General features: G+C 39.8%; 1 protein-coding gene across 6 annotated transcripts in view; it reads right to left on the reverse strand.

Annotated features, from left to right (window-relative positions):
* kif26ba (kinesin family member 26Ba) overlaps positions 1-24,040 on the reverse strand; it is an 89,817-nt gene that overhangs the window by 54,051 nt on the left and 11,726 nt on the right. The gene's annotated exons all lie outside the window — the stretch shown is intronic.

The raw sequence follows: 24,040 nt of genomic DNA on the forward strand, positions 1-24,040 counted from the left end.
AAACGGCATTATTCTAAACAGAAATACAAAATAATTAGTCCAATTCCAATTTTCCCATTAACTCTTATCAAATCACGCTGCACTGTAAAACTCTAATTACTTAGTTTGTTTACTGACTGCTTTCAGTATTTTCTGAATGATAGTGGAGGTTCGCAAAACCAAAACATTGTCTGACATTTTCCGTTTGACCAGACAAATTTAATCAGTCTAAATCCGGGGTCGGCAACCTTTACCAACAAAAGAGCCATTTTGCCTCATCTTTCAGTGCAGAAAAATAGTCTGGAGCCACAAAACATTACACAGCTTATAAACTTTTAAAGGTTTTAATCTTTTTTAAATTTTACCTGTTACAACAACAGCATTCAACTAACAGAAGTGCAGACTGCATGAGTAGGCCGACTTTGAAATCATTTAAACACTGAACTATGTAGACCTTTTTGAGTCGTTCCTGTATTTGTGTAAAATTAAAACATGACATAGCCAACGTTAACGTAAATAAGCCCATCAGAGTTTATAGATTTGTGTATCTGTGCCGTCTACTGAATCTTTTACATCAGTGGTCCACAACCCCCGGGCCGTGGCCCGGTACTGGGCCGTGGGTCATTTGGTACCGGGCCGCACAGGAAGAAAAAATAATTTCCATTATTTCATTTTTTTATGATTTATTTTGAAAAGTCGCCGGATTCTCTCTGTTACATCCGTCTCACTTGACGCATGTCCATTGTGCGTGTGCTAACTTTCTCTCATATGCCGCACAGATAGACTACTACTGTTTTTTTTTACCATTTTTCTTTCATCTCATATTTGGTGTCAACTGCTGATACTATGTGGGAATGCATAAAGGTAAGTTTTGATGACTTATTGAGTGCTAATGTTAATTGATGCAAGTGCTCTGCCTTTTACCACACACGTCAAAGAGCGATGTAATAATGTCTCTAGAAAAACTTGGCTGGAACTGGTGGATGGTAGGTCGGCATTCATTTAGTGCTTTTAATTTGATGTTATTCATGTCTTAGTTTCACACAATACATAATAAATAAGATAAATTTGATCGCTATAATGTACGACACCCCAGGTCCGCAGGAGATATGTGGGAACACAAGCCAGTCCGTGGGTCAAAAAAGGTTGGGGACCACTGCCTTACATCACTTACATCACTCATCACAGGCAACCGAATAGGCATTTCTTTCATTTTCTGAATAATTTCCTGTTAATTTTCTTGAATTCGGAGAATAGATGCTGTGGATATTTTTATGAACGACTTTTTTATGTATTCTCCATCTGTGATCAGCTTCCCGCTCCTTATGATCTCCTGTGCAGCCACAACACTATCAGCTGTTGCTGAGTTTGGAGCATGCATCCACTTCTTAAAAGTATGTTTGCTCTGCTCAACGTTCCATAGTGGTAGTTCCAAAATCGCTCTTTTACGCTCATCTGCAGTTGGGTACTTCTCAGAAAAAGCTGAATGCTTGTTTTGAAAATGTCTTTCAATGTTACAATTTCTGTTGTTTGCTAATTTTCTCGCCACATATCTAGCACACGGGTAGGTAAGCCAGCGCCATTTGCAGTGAAGGCAAAGGAATATGTCCACTCAGAATTAAACTCTATTTTCTTCCAAGTTCTTTCTTTTTTAGGACGTCTTCATGTCTATGAATAGCTGACCGTGGGAGTAGTACATGCAACAAGACGTCTTCTTCGTGTCTCACTGCACACACTGGCCCCACCCCTCCTTCCTTTTCTCATACAATCAGCAGTCAGGACGCAGTTGAGATGCTTTCACGGGTTTGCGGTGAGTTGGATATTTCAAACTCTTTTCGAAAATGCACATTTTCTCCACTTAATTGTTAAAAAAAAACACAGAGTTCGGTGTGGGAGCCGCAATAATGAGGTTGAAGAGCCGCAATTGGCTCCAGAGCTGAGGGTTCACCAATATATCACAAAGCTGAGATGCAGGTTTTTCTTGAAATATATATAACTTCTTAGCACGTGTTGGTTTGCAAAATCTCAAAGTCATCCTTTCACTTTTCAGTATGTCCCCTTCGATGGAAAAAGTTTGGACACCCTCGATATAACATTTTGATGGCTGTTTTTCGCACTGTTGCTGTTAATTTTACATTCATAGCTTCTTGTTTATGAAATTGTGCGTACAGTATCCATACATAAATGTATAGCATTTGCATGTCGTTTGCTGCACAGTTCCATGCTAATTGGAGCCATTCACATTCTTACTCTAAATGTCAGAATTAACAAGCAAACAGCCTCCACAGGGACCCAGGAGCTCTCCTGGGAATTTAAACAAGTTTGTACTAAAAATGTACTGTAATTAGTAAGAAACAGACCTATTTGGGGGCCTAAAACTTAGTTAACAAAAAAGGCTATTTTAATTGAAATATAATGATACATTTTTGTGAAATTCCTAGTAACTTAGTAAAAACCTAGTAAAGCGTGCCAAAAGTAATTTTGTTAGCAATCTTTACTAGTTTTGTCATGTGAAACACTCTCTAAATTGCCTTGAAAAGCGCTCTATAAATATAGTTTATTACTAGTAATATTCCCATTTTAAAAAGTCAGCCTTTACACAAGCCTACGGAAACTGCTGGTGTGGTAAAAATGAGCTGATCGTGGGCTTTAGTGTGTTATAGTGCGTGTGCGTAACTTCTGCAGTAGGTGGCATCAGCTTTTTGGATGACTGTAATTAGCTTGCAGCTTTCTAAGCAGAGCACCTGAAGCCATGCAAAAGTTACATACCTGAGTGTGTAAACTGAACTTTTACTAGCAAGATGGCCACCATAATGGCATCACTTGTTGCTCTAAACTAAAGAGCTTCATCATCAGAGGGGAGGGCTCGGCAGGGAGACAATTAATCAAAGTGATGTACTCACTTGAAGCCAGATCAATAAGTGACAGATTGAGATTCACTTCCGTGCACGTGTGTGAGCATCTTGTCAAGAGTCTTATAAACTGCACAGATCACGGCACATCAATCAAAGAGATGGATGATGAAACAGTAAAGCAAGCAGAAAAACACAAGACAAGGCCAATGAAAGATATTTGCCATGTAAACAAAATGTCTTCATATTTGAACAAATGAAGAGATGGATTGACAGCCTTATAGATAATATTGATTGGAGGTTGATGAAAAACCTCCTCAGCGGAGCTAACTCACTGACCCTTTATGAGGCGCCTGTTATAAAAGAGGCCCCTTGGATGGTTTGACGGTCTAATTAGGAATTCTACCAAAATTTCAAGAACAATATGGTGCAAGAGCAGTATTGTGGTAGGTTACTTCTAAAATGTAATGAATTTGCTGCCATTTGAAAGTAATAATAAGTACTTTCACCAAAACAGCTGCAGAATTGTAGTATTAGTATTAGCAGATGTAAAAGATTACCAATGATACTTATCTTAATAGGCCTACCTTCCATTGATATCTTGTCCAATGATGCATTAACAGTCACTGACAAGCCAGCCGATAACAGAGCAGGAAACCAACCAAAATCCCAAATCACAGCAAAAGGAGTAATATGTGCCGACTGCCAAAATGGAATTGTGTGACACTTTTAAGATCCGAGAGAGACGCTTCGTATAGGTTGCAAAAAGTGGACAACGTCCACCAAGCTCAAAGTGCATTACCTTGAATTTTTCACATTCTAACAGGTATAATATGATTGAAATATTAATAGTAATACCTTACAGCAGGGGTCCCCAACCACTGGGCCTGGTACTACTGCGTGGGAGGAGCCAAAACGGGCCGCCGGAAGCTTTCAGGTGCAATGATTAAAAAAAAAAATAACATTTGTAAATAACTACATCGAATTGTATGTAAATGCATATACATTTTGGAAATATGGGCCATTATTTTATTTTTAAAAATCCCATAGTTTTTTGCATGTAAAGTGTGTATGTTGACTACAGTACTGTATTTTTCCCGTTTTTTTCTTTCACCTCATATTTGGTCTCAAATGCTGATACTATGTGGGACTGCATAAAGGTAAGTTGTGCTGACGTTATTGAGTGCTAATGTGCATACTCATGCTAGCACACAGCCTTTAACCACACACATCAAACAGCAACGTAATAATCTCTCTGAAAGACAAACTCCAGGATCATACTGGTGGATGGTGGGTCTGTATTCATTTTTTAATTTTATGTTATTACTGTCTTACTTTTACATAATAAATAAGACACATTAGCACACCCACCGTCCACCGGAGATTTGTTGGAACACGAGCCGGGTGGGAACCATTGCCTGACAGTACTATTGCATTACAAGTTACAAGTTAAAGTGACAAGTTACAGTGATTGTGTTACTTTGGTAATGCGTCCCTGTCCAAAAGTCAAACAAAAAAGCACTTCTCATCAAAAGTAAAGTAAAATCAACAACAGTTGTAGACTCTTTTTAGCCCTTACATGAGAATGAATATGCTAAAATGTTATTTTTACTTTACCAGTATACTCTTGCAAAGTTGATTTGAGGCAAAGGTTCAACCCCTGAAGCTGATGAATGCTAAAACATATCATTAAAGTATAATTGGATTCAGCTCTGTTTCATTGCACTTTTCTTTTCTTTGATAATGCTGAGAACTCATGCCACCTCAAACCAAGCGGCATGACGTATTCATTGAAATACTTCACCATTTTAAGGCCAAAAATTATTAGCATTACAATACCGTTTTTAACTTTAGTATTTTTACCCAATCTTAACTCATTATTATCATATTTCTAACAACTACTACTACTATAATTTATTTACTTATGTTTAATGAGAACTCATCATTGCCTATCTCATTGGCAAGGAGAAATAACACTGTTGTACTGCTTTATAGTGAGGCATATACTGTAGCTTCTTTCAGTTATCAAATAAGGTTCCTTGCCCTATAAGGAGCTACAAAATCATTTTTCAAGGGCACCTTTGCCTAACCGCTTCTGCAACCAATTTTCCTATATTTTACCATCAGTAGTGAAAGTCTTTACAGACTGCCGTCCCAAATCTGGATCCTGTACCAGCAAGTGTGGGACTGTTTATGTTCTTTACTATGTGGAATAACTCCTGGTGGCCTTTTTAATACGTCACACGGTGAATGTGACACACTGTCTGACACACACACAAGTATGCCTCTATTAATATAAGGCCTGATACATTTCCTCGATCAATACACCTCCTGTGCGTGCACACAAAGCAACATTTCATCAGATAGTAAAAATGTAGTCTCTCAAACTTAAGCCGGCTTGTGTCAACAAACCACAGGTACACACACACACACACACACACACACACACAAGACGTGTGCTGAGATAAAAGGTAGCTTGTTACTTTGCGGGGTGAGAGGCATGACATCTATGCAGACAAGTGTCCAAACATCAACATAATCCGTACTGGCATGAGACAACCACACATGCACTCATCCAGCACTTGGAGCTACAGCATGGGACACAGCGTGTTTGTAGAGATGTCCGTGACACTCGTGAATAGATACATTCAATTAATTTAATTTTCATGTAGGCTCAATAAATCTGCTCAACCAAGAAATTTGCAACATTTCCTGTCTAAATCTATGTTTTTCTTTAAATGGGGATGCTGAATGGGAACTGATTCAACATCAGCTGCACAAAAGTAAACCACTATTTTAAAACCACCATTACTCCCAATTGGTCGATTCCACCAGTCAACTCACTGACTTTGAATGTAATCCAAGTCGAGATGTTTAAGATAGCTGCGATCAAAGTATGGTTTATTTTATCACTGATTAAGAATTTGTTTTCCAAGATTGACCAAGCCAAGAGAGCAGCATTTTTATAGTAGAAACTAGGGTTGTCACAAGATCTCGCGAGATTAAAACACGACAAGAACTCGTGGGCACTAGGCCTGGGACAATAATGAATAAATGAAATAATCACACAATAAATGAAAATGAACTCGATCATTTTGCCGGCCTTACTACATTGCCATGTCGGAGTGTTTTCTTCGTCTCTCTCTGTGCATTGCTTTCAGCACTTTGGGCGCATTTGTTCCTCAGAAGAATGGCATGAACAGCGTGAGCCCTTTCATCAGTCATACAGTCTCATTGTCTCGGTGGGTGGAGGCGGGACCGGCAGCATACACACACAGTGTAGACGAGTGCACCTAATGTTGTGGCCAATTAGTGTACTGTATAATAGTAGAAAATAGTGGGTACATTATGAAAGTATACATGGAAATGACATTTGTTTTGTTCCCCATAGGTTGTGCTCAAAATGCTTTGGAAAACATGCTAGCATACATGTAATACAGATATCCTCTAATTTTATAATCACTAGACAAATAAGCAATGATTTATAGGCAATTAATTACTAAGTCCCGCCTGTGCTCCTGCAAAGGCGTTTTGCTTGATGGCTCAATCGACCTTGCTCCAATTAGACAGACGCTGTCTTGTAAGTCCCCTCAAGGTGTGTACAAAATTTCCTGGTCATTCAGCTAAACACCCTAAAGTTACAGTGTGTTTTTGGTAGAGCGCATTCAGCTGTGTGAGAAATTTCAAGTCAGTCAAACTTAAGGGATGAAATATTGGTGCTTGTCAGAAAAGAATTGCAAAGGCTACGCAGTGGTCATGACGGTATCCTCATAGAATTGCTAAAATAACAAATCTAATGGTGGCCGAAGGCTTTTACACAGTACTGTGTATGCTTTTTGTCCCCATTGTCCTTCCAACTGCCTTTAGTAATAATACAAATCACTGTGAATTGCTTTGGAGATTTAATTACTGTAAACTATGCCAAAAATGCTAAAGTTATATTCCTGTTTTTTCTGATTGTGAGGCATTTACAGTCAGTCAGATGCTTGTCAAACATTTGTGGAAAAAGGCACATTTAATCTCTTTTGACTTCTTTCCCTCGCTTCTGTCTGCCTGTCACACGCACAACACACACACACACGCACACACACACAGACACAAAGACTAGACAGGCGACTGAAGACTGGAGCAATAAAGCGGACACGGTGTTCAGCCGTTGAGATGAGGGCCTTATTGTACCAAATTAGCAGCGATCTGGGGAGCAGCCAAGCTCCCTCACTGAAAAAAAAGAAAATGGGAGCTTTTTAAAAAGGAGTGGGGGAGGATGAGAGGCGTTTTCTCGTAAATAAAGATACGAGATTCTCTCTTAATACCCTCGCTTATGTATTTCTATATCTCTCCTCCCACTCAAATCCTATTTAGTCACTTTGAGCCTATCTTTCCAAGTTTTTAGGCTTTGCCTGCATTCCGCAACGGTCCAAATACCATCATTAGCCCAGCATTATGTTGTTATATTGGCACACTAGCTCAATTCAGTGGAAAGCAATTTAAGAAGCAATTTTATTTTCCAAGAATGATCCCACATTGTATCTAAATTATGATTATTAGCCTCGTTAGCAATATTAGCACGGCAGTGGCTAGATAAGAACGTGAGCGCACTGCCTGTTTCGCTCATCCCTTGTCGGTATTGTGCCCATCTCGTTCCCCTCTGACTTCATCAGTATTCCAAGAAAGACTCCATCAGTCTCCGCAGCAGATAGCTGATATGTGTGCGTGATTCATTTCCTCCGACAAGGGCGGACAAACACGGTGCATGCAGGACGCGAGCGAGTGACAGAAAGAATGTTGTGAGACGGAGACGCCGTCCAGGCTAACAGAACACTGACCTTCGCGACTCTTGGTTTGCTGACAATGTGGCTGTGTGTGTGCGTGTGTGTGCGTGTGTGTGTGTGTGTGTGTGCGTGTGTTTTTGTTGGCACAAAGGGGACACTATTACTGAGATTTGATGGGAGACGTCAAGTCCACCGCTTGACACCCTCAATATTTTTTCTGCAAGTGTGCACACTGAATGTACATAGTTTGAGTGCATGGGCTGTCAATCAAAACAAGACCCTACACACACTACATCCCATGCACACACGCACCCATGCACACACACACACAGTGACCTACAATATGGCCTTGAGCAGGTGTACAAAAAAACACTATGGTGCTTTTCCTTCTGTATAGAATGAACTTCTGAAATAGAATGCACCCTTAAAGTTGTACAATTTTGACTTTGAACATGATTTGTCTGAAAAATATGGCTCTAGTCCAGGGCTCTTGCCCTGGGATAGGCTCCAGCTTATCCGTAACCCTGAACAGGATACGTGATAGAAAACAAATACACGGATGCCTCTGAAGTCACACAAAACTTTAGACATCAAACCATGGTCATGGAAGTCCCGCAAGATGTCAGTGTAACGGATGAGACGTCCGTTTTGCTTTTTCTTTGGCTTGTTGTGCCAATTTTGCAACACTTATCCCAAAAAATGAACAGCCCTTATGGATGATGTCAGGCACAATGCTTCAGCAAACCTGGCAAGAGCTCAATTTTTAACCATCAGATGATTAGCTCTGCATGTATCTCTTTTTCTTTTTTAAGAGCTGTTTTATGACGCTTATTCCAAAAGAAGGACCCGCCTCGACAACAAAAGAACCTGTCAAGAGAAGAAGAAAAATCTACACCAGAGTAGGGATGAACTGATATACGGTTAATCGAATCTCGCTTCCTCACTCTATCGTGTTTTTTCACTAATTAATCAATGAATAAATGATCGCTGTTTTGTGTTTGACTATGGCCTATTCCATGTGGAAGTGGTACATTTTTGGCTGCTTATTTTGTCCTTCTTCCTCACTCAGTTTCAAACTCACTCTTACGTTTACGATACATACATTGGAGGCTTACTAGTTAGCTTGGTATACTGTAAAGTATTGCCATGTTTAAAGCGGCGGCTGTCTCTTGTGTCGCTTCAGAGATGCCGTAGCCTGCGCACAAGAGGTGCGCAGCGTGATGTAAACAAAGCTGGCAGTACCGTCGCAGTGTACGTTTGCATGAATATATCCATCAAGTGATAAACGTCATAGTGAGGATGGATGATAGGCTGATCTCAAATTTTTTTAATGCCATGCGCGATTGACCCACATTACTTTTGAGATAATACAACAACAAGGAACTTTCCCAATGCTAACGGTGAAGATGTCTTATTATTGCTTATCATGTCTACGTTATTAGGTAATATGAGTATAAAAGTGACTATGGGGTGTTATTTCACGTCTACAGGGCTCTAATAATGTTAAAAAATGTTTTGAGAAGGTCATAAAAAGGTTTTCTATGCTCTACCTCAGAAAAAATTCCATGTATTAATATTGAATCCTACTTCGCAAAAATTCACTTAACGCGGTTGGGTTTGGAACAGATCATTTCTATTCATATTGTTTCCAAAGGGAACCTCTGGTTGACCTCTTAGGTTCCCCTATATGATTGTTGCTTGCGAGGGAAGCTTGCAATTTTGGGTCCATGCTAAGCAGTCCAATTTCGTCGCTTTTCCAGCAACCTCTTACCGTATACCTCCATTAATTTCCTTGTTTCTTATGTATATGGGGTCTCAGAATGGTTCATTGCATTTGTGAGTCTAGCTATGCCATAAGGTGTGACGTTTATAATAGAAGTGTGAGTGCAGCCCACCTCCATTAACTTTCTTTTTGTCCCTTCTTTTCACCTCAAAGAAAGAACGGAACATGAAAATTCTAATTTATAAAGGGAACAGCATGAACGTGTATTGATGTGTGTTTGCGTGTGTGTGTGTGTAATCAGTTCCAGAAGAGCGACCAAGGAAGGCAAACCTCTCAGTCTCCCTTCCAATACTTATTTAGCTCCCTTCATCTACTTGCTCTCATATGCTGTATAAAATTCACACATGAAGCCGCATTCCCCAGCAGGTCTGGGATCAGTGAATTCATGCAGAAAAGACACAGACGGTCTCCTGCACACGCATGCATGACAGAAGGCAGGAGAATGAAGTCATGCTAAAGGGATGAACCAGGAGCAGAAACGGAAACAGAGGGAAAAGAGTGTGAAAATGCTATAAATTTCAAGTATGATAGTCCATGTATTTAATATGATATCATGATGGAGAATGACAGCGTTTATGTGCGCCTGTGTGTGAAGGATTGAGTGTGTGGTCTACAGTACGTGCAGAATCAAGGTCAATGATACGAGTTATAAATGGCTTCAAATGCACATGAAACACATGGGTGCACACACACACACACACACACACACACACACACACTCAAAGCACATTCTCACCTTTTGTCTGTCTCATTGTCGTTATCGTTTACCATGCAAGAAACCAAATTGAGTGTTTTAACCACGAAATTCCTTTTAAAATTGTTCTCTTTTACATAAAGTCGGCACTCGTCTATCACGGTTAATTGGTTCCAGACGGGACAGCAATACGTGAATTTCCGCAAGGTATTATTCAATATTCATAAATGGAATGTTTTTGTAGTTTGAGCATAGAAAATCTTTTTATGACATTCTAAATACGTTTTTTTTTTTTACCATTATTGGAGCCCTGTAGACATAAAATAACACACCTTTACACTTGTATTACCCAATTTAGTAAAAATAGTCAGACTTTAAGTAAGCAAATGTGGTTCCTTGCCATATGAAGGGCCACAGTCAAAACTGTGGAAGACAATGATAAGAAAAAGTGTAATCTGTGAGAAAAAATACACAAAACCGTACCAAATCCGCTTGGCAAACAGTCTGGGCAACAATTCTAAGAATAACAATCTTGCCACAAGCTGCAGTGATCAGCGTCCAAGCAGATTGGACCAGCATTTGGATACTACTTCTTTATTTAAAACATGATTTATTATATACACCTGCACGATCTAACGAGAGCTTATATTCTGCCTCTACAAAGGTCATGACTAGGGGAGTCACGAGACAAAACGATACACAAGACTGCGTCTACAACAGCAAGGCAAGACGAGATTTTAACATTATTTTTAAGAAAAGTACAATGAAAAGATATATGATAATATGTTGCCATCTACCAATTTAATGTACACTACATTACCTTACATTGCTCCTCACGGGGCTACAGCCTTCTGCACTCTGTGTGTATGCTAGCGGCCCCGCCTCCATCCACAGAGACAAAGAGACTGTATGACTGACAAACAGGCTCATTCCGTTCATGTCGTTGTTCTATGGAACAAACCCACCAAGGTGCTGAAACCAATGCACAGAGTGAACCCGCCTCCTGCCTGTTTGGAGGCGAGAGACGAGGAAAACAGACACGCATGCACATGGCAATATCTTGAACGTGGCAAAATGATCAAGTTTATTTTTATTTATTGTGTGATTAATTCATTTATTTATTATCGTCCCAGTTTTAGTGCCCACAAGACAGTTTTGTTCTGATTGAGACATATTGTCACGTTTTAATCTCTTTTTAATCTTGTAACACCACTAATAATGACCTTCAGTTTTGACTGAGACTAGAGCCCGACTGATTTATCGGCGGGCCGATTTATCGGGCTGATTATGACGCATCACCGATTAATCAATATGTAACCAATATGTTAACTTATTTTTTGCTGCACGGATTTTCTGTCGCGCCGCACGCTGGTCTAGTGGTTAGCATCTCCGTTGGGCATTTCTGTGTGGAGTTTGCATGTGCTCCTCGTGCGTAGGTTTTCTCCGGATACTCTGTTTTTCCAAAAACATGCATTTTAGGTTCATTGGAGACTCTAAATTGTCCATAGGTATGAATGTGAGTGTGAATGGTTGTTTGTCTATATGTGCCCTGCGATTGGCTGGCGACCAGTCCAGGGTGTACCCCGCCTGTCACACGAAGTCAGCTGGGATATTGGAAATTTGCATAAAGCAAACATATTATCCAGTCTCATGTTGATAGGTGTATTAAAAACTTTAAAATGATCGTTCAAAGGTACACTTTTTATAGATAAAAACCTCTCTCTATAGAAATTAAAATTAATTGTTGTATTATAGGGCCGCACGGTGGTCTAGTGGTTAGCATGTTGGCCACACAGTCACAGTCTGGAGATCGGAAAGACCTGGGTTCAAATCTCCGTTGGGCATTTCTGTGTGGAGTTTGCATGTTCTCTCCGTGCGTGGGTTTTGTCCGGGTACTCTGATTTCCTCACACATTTCAAAAACATGCATGTTAGGTTAATTGGCCACTCTAAAATTGTCCATAGGTATGAATGTGAGTGTGAATGGTTGTTTATCTGTATGTCCCCTGCGATTGGCTGGAGACCAGTCTCCGCCTGTCGCCCGAAGGCTCCAGCATACCCCCGCGACCCTAATGAGGAGAAGCGGTATAGAAAATGGATGGATGGATTGTATTATAGACTACATGACAACATGTGAATAATCGTGATTAAATGTATTCATCGAATGACAGCCTAATATATATTGACATATGAAAGCACCACTTTTAAAAAGTACGATTGATCAAAAATAAGAGCTGATCTCCTTTTACCTCATGAAATATGTTTCCACTCTCTTCTGTGCCGCTCCAAAAATAAGAACCAATCAACTCATTAATAAGCTCACAGCTCATTAATAATGAGCTCAGTCATGAGAAGACGCTAACTTTGGATGTCTCTTTTTTTCCCCCCAGTTTTTGTTGACTAAACAGCGCTCCCTAGCCGGTGTAACCCTTGCTACTGGTCCAGATTCCCCGTGGTCTGGTGCCGGTTACACATGGATCTCCTCGATATTACTAACAAGAAAGCTGCAGTAATGTTTGAGTTGCCATAGCAGTGGGGAAATTAATTAGCATGCAAAGCTAACTAGCTGCAGGGGAATGTAAATAACCTGCTGCATTCTCTTTCACTTCAGATTGTTGGTGTGTTTGTATTGTCATGTTCGCATTTTGGATGTTTGCAGACTGCAATATATTGCTTCTGTTTGTTTATTTTGGTCACCTTAACTTGCCTTCAAACACAAACATAACTAAAGAGCAGTGTGAAGCTAATTACAGTTTGCTCATCATAACAAGACCAAGACCTTCAGAAGGCACCATGGTGGACATCTGACAGACTGCAAAACGTGTGATGTGAATCCAGACTCAGCTGCTGTTAATGACCTCCTATAAATCACTTCTAAGTGTTTTCTACAATGCATCAACGTCCTCAAAAACACACACGCACCACCCGCACTTTGCCAGCGTATGAATTATGAGAGCTGTCTGCTCCCTCCTAATCCATGTAAGTCCTTCCTCAATTCAGTTGAACTGCGAACTAGATTTCTGGTTTTGATGCGTCATCAAAGATGGTTGACTGTCTTTAAATGGCTGTGGGCAAGAAGCAGGGTCGACAGGAAGGTCTTCAGAGAGCCTTTTGAAGCACCTCTGAAGCTCGCTGATGCGTGCTTGGCTCTGCAGAGGCTACATTCATGCAATGATTGACAGCCATAATTAAACTATATTAGGGATTAACCTGGGTGAAGTGCTCGCCACAAAACTGGGTTGAGCACATTCGCATGCATGTACAAATATAGGATGGCATGACCAGTGAGTGTTTGTAGTGGGATAATAAACTCTGTCTCAGACAGTGCAAAATACTGAAAACAGATGCGCCATGAAGAAAGATCACATCATCTCTTCGTAGCGGTGCCTGACTTCAAATTAACTGGTTCTTTATTTTCATCTCTAGGCTTTGACCACCAACAGTCACGATGACGACAAATGATCCCAAACGGTGTGTGACGCCTCTCTAATACGCTCCAAGGTAAGTGATGTGTCGGTTACGGAACGAAACGGGTCTTAGAGCCAGCTCTTTGAAGTAAACAACGGGAGCTGGCACTTTGACACAAATGTTTTTTTTTCTCGTTTTTTTTCTGTTAAAGCTGCATGTGATTGGTCAAAATATATGTCGACAATAAGTAGAAACAGGAGGGACGGGTCACACACACAACCACGCTGGAAAGGTGAGGAAAATGAGCAGCAAGAACCAAAAGCTGAGGCACTTTGTGTTTCTGAAAGACAAAGGCTACGTTCACACTGCAGGTCAGTTCCGATTTTTTTATGTGACCTGTATCTGATTTTTCATGTCATGTGTGAACAGTACAGATTTTTTCGAATGTGACTCAGACGTTGTTCGTATGTAGGTATGTATCTGATCTACCGCAGTCTGAACGGTCAGGTGACATACTGTATATCCGACCTATATGTCTTTGAAAGGCTTGGTTTTACATGCAAGAATTGGATAAAGGTACTCACCAATGTAGGTAAAGGTTTTTCTTGTCACCCAGAAAGTATTTTTAAAAACCTGCCAGTGAAGCGGCTCACGGCAATGTCCCACCACTCCGGCCACCCACACGCTCATTGGAACAGACGTCGCAGCAAGTACTCCATGAACTGCAATAGCCAAAATTCTTGCCCTCTTTCGTCTTAACCTCCTACGCGGCATCATATGGTTAAGAAAATATTGACTCCTGTTGCACAAAATCCTTGAAATTTCCACAAACGCGTTAAGGGTAGCACATACTGGCAGCAATCTTTACTTTGTCATGTGGTTCTGTCTATGTGTCTGTTAGTGCTGTGTGATACCACTGATTTCCTTTTCCGATCCGATACAAAGTAAAATTCAGGCTGGTATCAGTGATACCAATCCGATACCGATACTTTGTGCAAATTACACCTAATGTGTAAATTTTAAAACGTAGTGTATTTCAAATCATGGCATACACAATACAATACACCGGAAGCATTTATTTATTTATTTTAAACCCTGGGGGTTATGCTAGTGGGATGATTTACAATATAGCCACGGTAATGTACAACAAGGCCGCACGGCGGTCTAGTGGTTAGCATGTTGGCCAACACAGTAACAGTCTGGAGATCGGGAAGGCCTGGGTTCGATTCTCCCTTGGGCATTTCTGTGTGGAGTTTGCATGTTCTCCCCGTGCGTGCGTGGGTTTTCTCCGGGTACTCCGGTTTCCTACCACATCCAAAAAACATGCATGTTAGGTTAATTGGAGACTCTAAATTGTCCATAGGTATGAATCTATGGTCTATATGTGCCCTGCGTTTGGCTGGCGACCAGTCCAGGGTGTACCCCGCCTGTCGCCCGAAATCCGTGACCCCAAAGAGGAGAAGCGGTATAGAAAATGGATGGATGGAATATACAACAAAGGACAAAATCATCTAAAATATGTGAACATGATATTTTAAACTATAAATAAAGAAAATAAGTTAAATAATACAACAGCTAAATGATTAATTATTGAGGACTACAATAAGAATGAAAACTATTCACAATTCACACATGGCTCGGTTTGCGATCGGCCATTGTTTAAACAGACTGAGGCTGACTGCAGTGTGCCGCTGCACTTACACATTACTACACACTTTACACAGGCGGAAGAAAAAGTAGTTCCCACCAACATTCTATCATTTAGACAAGATCTTAAGAATTTACTTACCTCCCACGGTGACTAAGTATCAAAAGCATCAATAGTTTTATTTGAGAATCAATTTTAGCGCATGAAGATCTGGTATCGGAAGTATCGATATTTCAGTATCGATTAGCACATCACTCGTGTCAGTTTACAGCACGACAAATAAAAGTGTGCCTTAGGTATTACATAGGTTCCACCCAGTGATCCGACCTGAAAACATTCCCCTGTGGAAGTGACAATTGCAACACCGTGTGGTCGCAATTTTTTTTCAAAAACCCCAAAAAAACAAGTGCGTTCCAGTGTGGCCAGTGTGGTGTTTTGTCAATATTGTGTTTTTTCACTGTAAATCATTTACAAATATTAAATGCAATCAGATTGGAGCTTTTTGTCTAACTGAAATGGGTCTTTGTTTATCAGTGTTATAATTTGTTTTTTGTTGCAAGCTGTAATATTAGCAGTAACTGGAATATTAGCAATAACCCGGTTGTGCACGGCCATGTAAACACCAGTAACCCTTTTGAAAAACCCAAATATTACTTACTCCTTTTCTAACCCGAAAATCAGGTCATGTATACATACGCCTATCGGGATATCCCTATCGAAAGGAACATTAATTTGTGTTCTGCGCATTTTCTATTCGAAAGGAATCTTGTGTCTTTCGCAAAAACTACTTGTAAACATGACGACACGCAAAACCCCACACTTTTGGAGGAAGGGGGAAACAAGCCACCTCGTTAGTGTGGTGAAAGACAGGAACATTATGTCTTTTATTGACTAAATCTATCAGAACGTGAGCAAGCAGTTACGCATAGCAGGGTTTGTACAAACACATCTTCAAAAGTGTCCGGGGGGCTCTAGGGATATAGCATGAATATGAATGGCACAGCTCTGGCTCCATTTCCTATTTCTTCATGTTCTCGCCTTCCATGAATGAAGAAAGTGAGACAGAATAGTGTCAAGCACTGGTGGTGGGTCAGTACCCGCACCAGAACGCAAACAACGGCGTTCATTATCTGCCGTGCCGGTGTTGTTGTTGTTTTTGGATACAGGAAGAAGAAGCGGAAATGACGCGCATTGCGTCATGACGTTTACCGTGCGTTGAAAAAAGTGTCCGTGCGAGGTTTTTTTAACGCATGTAAACGGGTTATTCCGAATGTTTCAGAAACCGGAATATTGACCTTGTCCCAAATATTGACTGCATGGTAGTCAATGTGGCCCTAATACTCCTAATAGTAGTGTAAAATTAGTAGTAAAGTAATAGTAAATTACTTTTGTGGCGACCCCTTTGAGTCGTGCTCAAAATGCTTTGGAAGACATGCTAGCATACATGCAGATATCAAAGTTTCGGAGCGTGTTTTGTAGAGTGCATTAAGCTATGCGAGAAATTTCAAGTCAGTCTGACTTATGGGTCAAACGTTGGGGTTTAACAATAGCTTCGCCATGTCGTGTATTTGTCGGAAAAATAATAGCACAAGCAGAATTTTGCCAAATTGTCACCCTTTTGCTTGCAGCCCTTCAGGAGTTGCACAATAAGCTCTGCTAAATTTTTCACGACTGCGTGTGGTAGTCTGTATATGAAACCATAAGGGAAAACTTTTGACTAAAACACTACTTGTATTGTTTTATCGCTGCAGTTTATCGTCAATTATTGCCCTCCATCTTTCTATTTACATATTTCCCTTGAGCCCACCATCCTTGCACTACCCCACCCCCCTTGTTTCTCTCCCCTCTCTCTTTCTTTCCCTTTCCTTACCTCTCTCTGACATTGATGAATTGTTTGTCGGATCAGGTAATCTATCTTGCTAGGTCCCACACCTGAACACACAGTCACACGAGCACCTCTACTTTCTTTCTTTCTCTTTCTCCCACATAAATGTTGCTCCTTGTGGGATCCTTACACCCAAGGTTAGTGTGCGAGGCTCTCACTAGGGAGGTAAAGATCTTCCTGACAGCTAAGAAATATTATATCATTTTTTTATTACATTCAACCAGTTGTTATTTCACTGATATTGAAAACAAGATTGAAAAAAAGATGAATTGATCTTTTTTACTATTTGATTTTATCTTAAGAAATATTTTCACAGAACTTGAAAAAGAGGGGTCGTGTTATATTCAGGTCAATATGGGACTACAGTTGTCCGTTGTTTATCGCGGTTAATTGGTTCCAGATCTGACCACGATAAGTGAGTTTCCCCGAAATAGGATTCAATATTAATAAACACAATATTTTCATAGTAAGAGCATAGAAAACCTGTTTATGACTTTCTAAATACAGGTTTTAACATTATTAGAGCCCTGTGGACATGAAATAACACCCCAATAGTCACTTTTACACTCCTATTATTCTTTGTTTACGTCACATTGTGCAGGCTACGGGATCACTGCAGGGACATAGCAGACGGCCGCCACTGTAATAGCAAGCTACCGAGCTAATTAGTTAGCCTCTCCGACTGACTTATTCTAAACTTAAAAGAGCTTTTCAAACCGAGTGGGAAAGGAGGACAAAGAAGCCAAAAACGTACCACTTCCACGCAAAATGAGAGGAAAACCTTTTTTTCGTCATGTCTCATAACATTACTGATGCCTAGTGACCAAAATATTACATATAACATGTCTTTGAATGTTTTTTGACTGATAGCAGGCCATAGCCAACCACGAAACAGCTGCCATTTATTAATTATTTTTGGAAAAACTGCGATATAGTGATGGATCAATATTCAAACCGCGACATTTCGAGGGACGACTGTATTAATTTATGTGTCCATTTAGCCCTTGTCCCTGAAGTTCTTAATACGTTATTGTTTGCAGTTGTGTTGTGCACACAAATAGCAAGCTTTCAACGGGTCAGTGCTTTTATATTCTTGTGCTGTGCCCTAAACTTTATTACCAGAACACATCAAACATTGAGCAGCTATGCTTAAAGCAATGTTAATGAAAAGTATATAGAAAATGGATTAACCGGGTAGGAAAAACACTAAACAAACATTCCCCCTCTGAGTGTGGACCATCTTAAAAGCCTCTTTAAACTAAATGCCTTCCAAAAGGTCCCAGCCAGGGCCGACTGCCTACAGGCGTCACACTCACACAGTAGCATCCATTCATATGTGGGACCTCCTTAGAGCTATACCACAGTGCACCACTGTTCGCGCTGCTCCTCCCTGAGATATTCTCATCCAGACATACGCAAACATGAACACAAGGATTATGGATGGACATAACAACTGATTAACTGATCATTAGGAATTTGGCTGTGACTGTGTGGAATTGATGGTTAAATAATTGCAACCAAGGAAGCAGAGGTACTTCAGTCTCAACTAGTTTGTGGTCTAAAGAACAACATAACGTCGTCTATGACATGACAGTTGTCCCTCGCCACTTCGCAGTTTGAATTTTGCGGCTTCAATCTTATCACAGGTTTTCAAAAATACATTAATAAATCATGCTGTGTTGTGGTTGAATACAGCATATTATTAGTACAAAAAAATATGCATATTGATGCAATTTTTTTGACATATTTTTGCCTAAATTAAGCATTTTCAAACATAAAAATAGCTAAATGAAGTAAAATCCAAATATGAAGCCTTCATTGCATAGCAGAACTACCTGTTTTACTGTGCATATGACAATAAAACTCTTGAATCTTGAATCTTGAATCTTCAGAAGACGCATTCAAAGACGCTGTGAATGATATGTAGTATTCTACACTGGTCACTAGGTGTCAGTAATGTGGTTGTAATGTTCAGAGAGACACACAAACCCCCGATATCACTTCCTATCTGCCCGCCATTCAGATCTCCAAGGGATCACAATTATAGCAACACACACAAGCATAAATCTTATTCATGTTTAAATTTTATTTAAATGGCTTATTTTCTGTTATTATGGCAACTGTATTGGGTAATACGAGTGTAAAGTGACTACAGGGGTGTTATTTCATGTCTAGAAGGCTCTAATAATGTAAAAAAATGTATCTAGAAAATTGTAAGCAGTTTTTCTATGTTCTAACGACGAAAATATTGCATTTATGAATCAGGAATCGCAGAAATTCACTTATCACAGTCGGGTCTTATTAATCCGGTTGGATCCAATTAACCGCGATAAGCGAGGGATTACTGTATTATGCTAAATACAACACTGGCATTGAAACAGGAGTTCAGAACATTCAAAGATATAGATTCTTCCACCTGATTAGAAATAATATTGAAGCATAACAAATAATCAAGTACTCGATTGTGACTTAATCCCATAATTTTTGTAAAACTCCCTTTTATAAAGGACCACATCAGCAATATGGCTACCCTTCTGTATGGAGGATTTTTTGCCAACTTTAAGTAAATATTTCAACATATGACCTAATTAGATAAAATGTGAAATCATCTCTTCAATTATCTATTAATTATTATTGATTGTATCGTGAAAAATAATATTCATTAATCATATTGGAACTGCAGGTGTTTATTTCATTTTCAATGTATTTATTTCATGATCAATTTGTATACATACGTACATAGAGGCCTTTTTAATTATTTAATGACATTTAAATGTATTTAATGGCATTTTTATTTAGTTAATTGAATATTTCAATTATTTCATGGTATTTTTTATTATTATACATCTGAGGCCTGGTTATAAATGTAGAACTCATGTACAGTTATACATACATACAAATCATATACACCTATTGTAAAATTTGGTCCGGAAATTAGTTTGGTTTGTAAATAACCAAAGAAAAATTCAAATGAGGTTTGAATGAATGAGAACTTGTAAACTTGTGCTGCTTTATCTTGGTGGTAGAGTTTCTGGCCTTTGCCCTTTGTTTGGTTCAAAACCAGTGACTGAATGACAACACTTTCCCTTGCAAAGATGTCCCACAGCGCATCTTGGGTTGAGACGTTTGCATTGAAACATTTATCTGTGAAGGAGACAAATCAGTATGCTTTAAGCATAAACATTTGCACCTTTTCCCAACTGAAGATGCAGTGTGGGACAAGTAGCACTTATATGGTGACTGTCTTGAAGGCATTCATTCCAAAGGAAGCAAACTACTGTATTTCCAAGCCTTTCCTGGCCACATACAGTTGAGTGGTAGACCATACAGTATTTGTCCCGTAGGCCTTGAGTTTGACATGTGCATTAGCGACTTGACCCCTGCAGCTCAGGAAGCTCCAGTCAGACAGGTATTGTCGTAATTTTGATCGGATGTTCAGTACAATGTCGAGTGAGGAGGAAGAGGGCACTAGAGGCGTAGATAGGGAAGCATAACTCCATCTCTGACGTACGGTCAATAGCAGATAACAGTAAACAACAACTATTTCGAGCCTTTAAATCGAGCCGCACTGGCTCCATCTGCTCGAGGTAATTGAAAAGTAGAACTGCTAGAGGCTACTCAGTGTCTGATTGAAGCGCATGCGTGGACGAAATAGCCAATTTAATTCCAACCCAAACACACACACATACACACACTTTTCTCCTGCTAAGCTTTATCTTTTCCACGCTTTCTCTCTTTTGTCCCCTTTACTTCCTTGCTCCTGATAATCAGGGAGGAGGAACGACGTGAGGATAGACGTGACTTCGCAGTGCACAGATAGGAGATAAACATACAGAGACACTGCATGATACTAACTCACAGGGGCCCAAATATAAGGTAAAAGTGCACAACATTAACGAAATTCTGCCTTGAATAAGGTAATATTGCTTGGTTTTGATTGAGATCTTCATTTTACGATGTTTGTATGTGGTTTGCAGTGCGCTGCATCATATAGCTGAGAGCTATTTGTAACATTTTGTCCCCGAAACAAGGCTAACAAATGTTTGCAGGCTAACAAATGTTTGCAGGGGTACCTAATGTTGTCTGGCTTAGTGAGGATGTATAATATAAAAATAGACTTGATTACATAATTATTTTGTGAGTAGTAAAGTATATTGTATCTAGTATGTGGCTATTTAGATGCATAGCAGGAACAATTTTATACGGTAGTATATTATTAATAGGGGTGGGGGAAATAATCGATTCTTAGATGCATCGCGATGCGGACATTGACAATTGTTAATCGATTAATAAATGTCAATAATCGATGCTGATGGAACAACAAAAACGGAAGAAAAAGAGGGAAAGCGGAAGTGCCGCCCGGACACTGGCTTTCACTGACACAGCAATTGTGAATAAGGGCAGCCTAGTTTGTTTGGTTATTCATAATACACTGATGTCTGCAAGCATTATTCTTGTATGAGAGCCGCTGGGACAGAAATCTATATTTTGTATGAAAGCTCTTTCTGACTTTGCAATACAGCAAAAATATTCTACGCTCAGAATTTTAGTTTGAATTCAGAAGTCTGTTATTTAATTTGTGAATAATGGCAGATTTTTTATGTTGGTTACTCAGAATATGCTGAAGTTTGTTAATTCTATACGTGCTGCTCCTAGTGCACTTCACTTTTCCTGCTGGTTGTGTGCAATGGGAAATGTGTTTGGTAGATGTAACTTTCCAATTATTAAAAGATAATGGAAGTAAATTCATCTATTTCATGTTTATTTTAATTGTGGATTGTTACAATTATGCTCAGTTTTAGTAGTACACAGTGAGTAAAAAGAAATTATATATAGAAAATAATTATGCATGAAAAAATTTACATACTATCGATCACAAAAAAAGATGCATCGACAATCGTTTTATCATCGCATCGCAGGCCTCTGAATCGTAATCGCAGAGATTCCCACCCCTAATTATTAATATAATAACATTCCCAAAATGTAGCGTTGTTCTCGGTTAAATGCATAACTTTTTGATCCAGGTCTTGTATTGGATCTCGTGAATGTGGTTGATGAGTGTCTTGGCATAAAAAAGGATCAACATGGAGAAGAACCATTTGTTTTACAAGAACCAGATTTACTGGGTTGCTGTAATGTAAACTTTATACTGTTGCTCCAGACTGACATGAATAAATCTGGAACACCCCCCACACTCCCCACAGTACAGTAAATAAATCCACAACTACTGCAGAGAAGCCTCTTATATCGCCGGTCTGGAAACAACTTTTGAAATCCTTAGCTCTTGTTCTGCTGTCCGTTCTTTTCACAATGTGCCCAGGCACAATAGACTTGCTTAGCATGAAGTACACACATATTTACAGTATATTGCTAAATATTTAGTAGTGCATGTGGAGAGAATACAGTGCAACTAACCGCCTCACGTCTCATGAGTAACTGCGATACCACACATGTTGCAGTGCTTGTCAAGCATAAAACAACTGAATGGCATTGCATTGGCTTTAAACTCAACCCTGAAATGACTTTATGGTGTCTTTGGCCACCAGTGCATTGCATATGCTCACAAATGTAAAAGTCACTTTGTTGACTTTCTCTGCTGTCTTCCAGCACTTCTCAGCTTTCAGTATGCACTCTTGTTGTTGGTTATATCAATATCTTAAAGGGATAGTTCGGATTTTTTGACATTTTTGACATCCATCAGCATTGTAGTCCAAATAACAGCGACTCACGCCCCACTTGGTCTCCTAAATCCAGTTTTGGTCAGAGTCCGGTGATGAAGAACATAGTTCCAGGTAGTCGCTGGGGTTTCACAAGTAAGGAATTTGGTTTCTCAGAACAATATGCGTTCAAAAGAGTAATACATTTGCATTACAAAACTGCCTACTGGAGAAAAACTGACCTCACAATCGCTACACATATCCTCGCCGTATCCCTGCTCACTGTCGACAGTGCGATTTGAGAGGTCTGATTTTTTCGAGTACACATTTTTGTATGCGAATGTATCACTCTTTTGAATGCATGTTGTTTTCAGAAGATATTGTTTTGAGTCGCTGTTGGTGGACTACACTGCTGATGGGGATGTCATACAACTTCATGTCAAAAAATCTGAGCTATCCCTTTCAGGATCCGAATATAAGACACTGACACACTAGTGGTCTGGAGAGATGCAGCCGTGATACGGTGTACATGGGAAAAGGTGCCAAAAAGGTTGTCATCAATTGTAACTCCGTCACCTTTTTTTATGTATTACAGTACTTCTCAGCTTTACAGTAAATATGCCCTATTGTTGGCACTATATACTATATACAGTAGATCTCTGCTCATTTTATAACAGGTGTATTCAATACAAGATACTGTATAAAGGATTCTGTCATTACAAAGATAATAATGCTAAATTCTTATTGTGGTTTGACACTGTCAGACAGCTATTCATTCAACAACATGTTTATTGTGTGAATATTTAAGGTTTGCTTAAGTTTTAATTTACCGTGGATATTTCTGCATTCAACTTTGCTGTTCTGTTTGTGCAGTAACATGCGTTTATATATTTTAACCGAAGGAACCGTTGGAGGACAAGGTGCATGCCAGTGGAGGTGGGCTGTCGAGAATTTTCCAAGCAACTCTCTGAGCAAGGCCTATGGCACACTGGGCATAACAGGTGCCAACCGTAGAAGAGCCATTAATAACAATGCGGAGGCTGCAGAGAAAGCCTCCAGATGGCTCTGGCCATAGAGGGGAGAGCAGTGGGGGAAGTAGAATGCCACTTGGACACAGGCTGGGGTCTGTACAGCCTCGGTTGGGGCACCTGGATGAGGGTGTCTGTTGTAAGACCTGCAACACCCAGTGACTCCAGGAAACACTGATGATATGTCCAAATGAGTGCATTAGAAGATGTTTCTGAAGACTAAAGTTGTGAAATGGCCGTTTGTGACATGTATTTATTCTGTTAAATGTTGTTGATGTTGTTCTGTTGTTCCGTTTGTGTTGACTTTGTCAACCAAACGTCTCAGTGAGTGTTGA

Source organism: Dunckerocampus dactyliophorus, chromosome 3 (genome assembly GCF_027744805.1).
Source record: "Dunckerocampus dactyliophorus isolate RoL2022-P2 chromosome 3, RoL_Ddac_1.1, whole genome shotgun sequence".
NCBI classification, from domain to species: Eukaryota; Metazoa; Chordata; class Actinopteri; order Syngnathiformes; family Syngnathidae; genus Dunckerocampus; species Dunckerocampus dactyliophorus.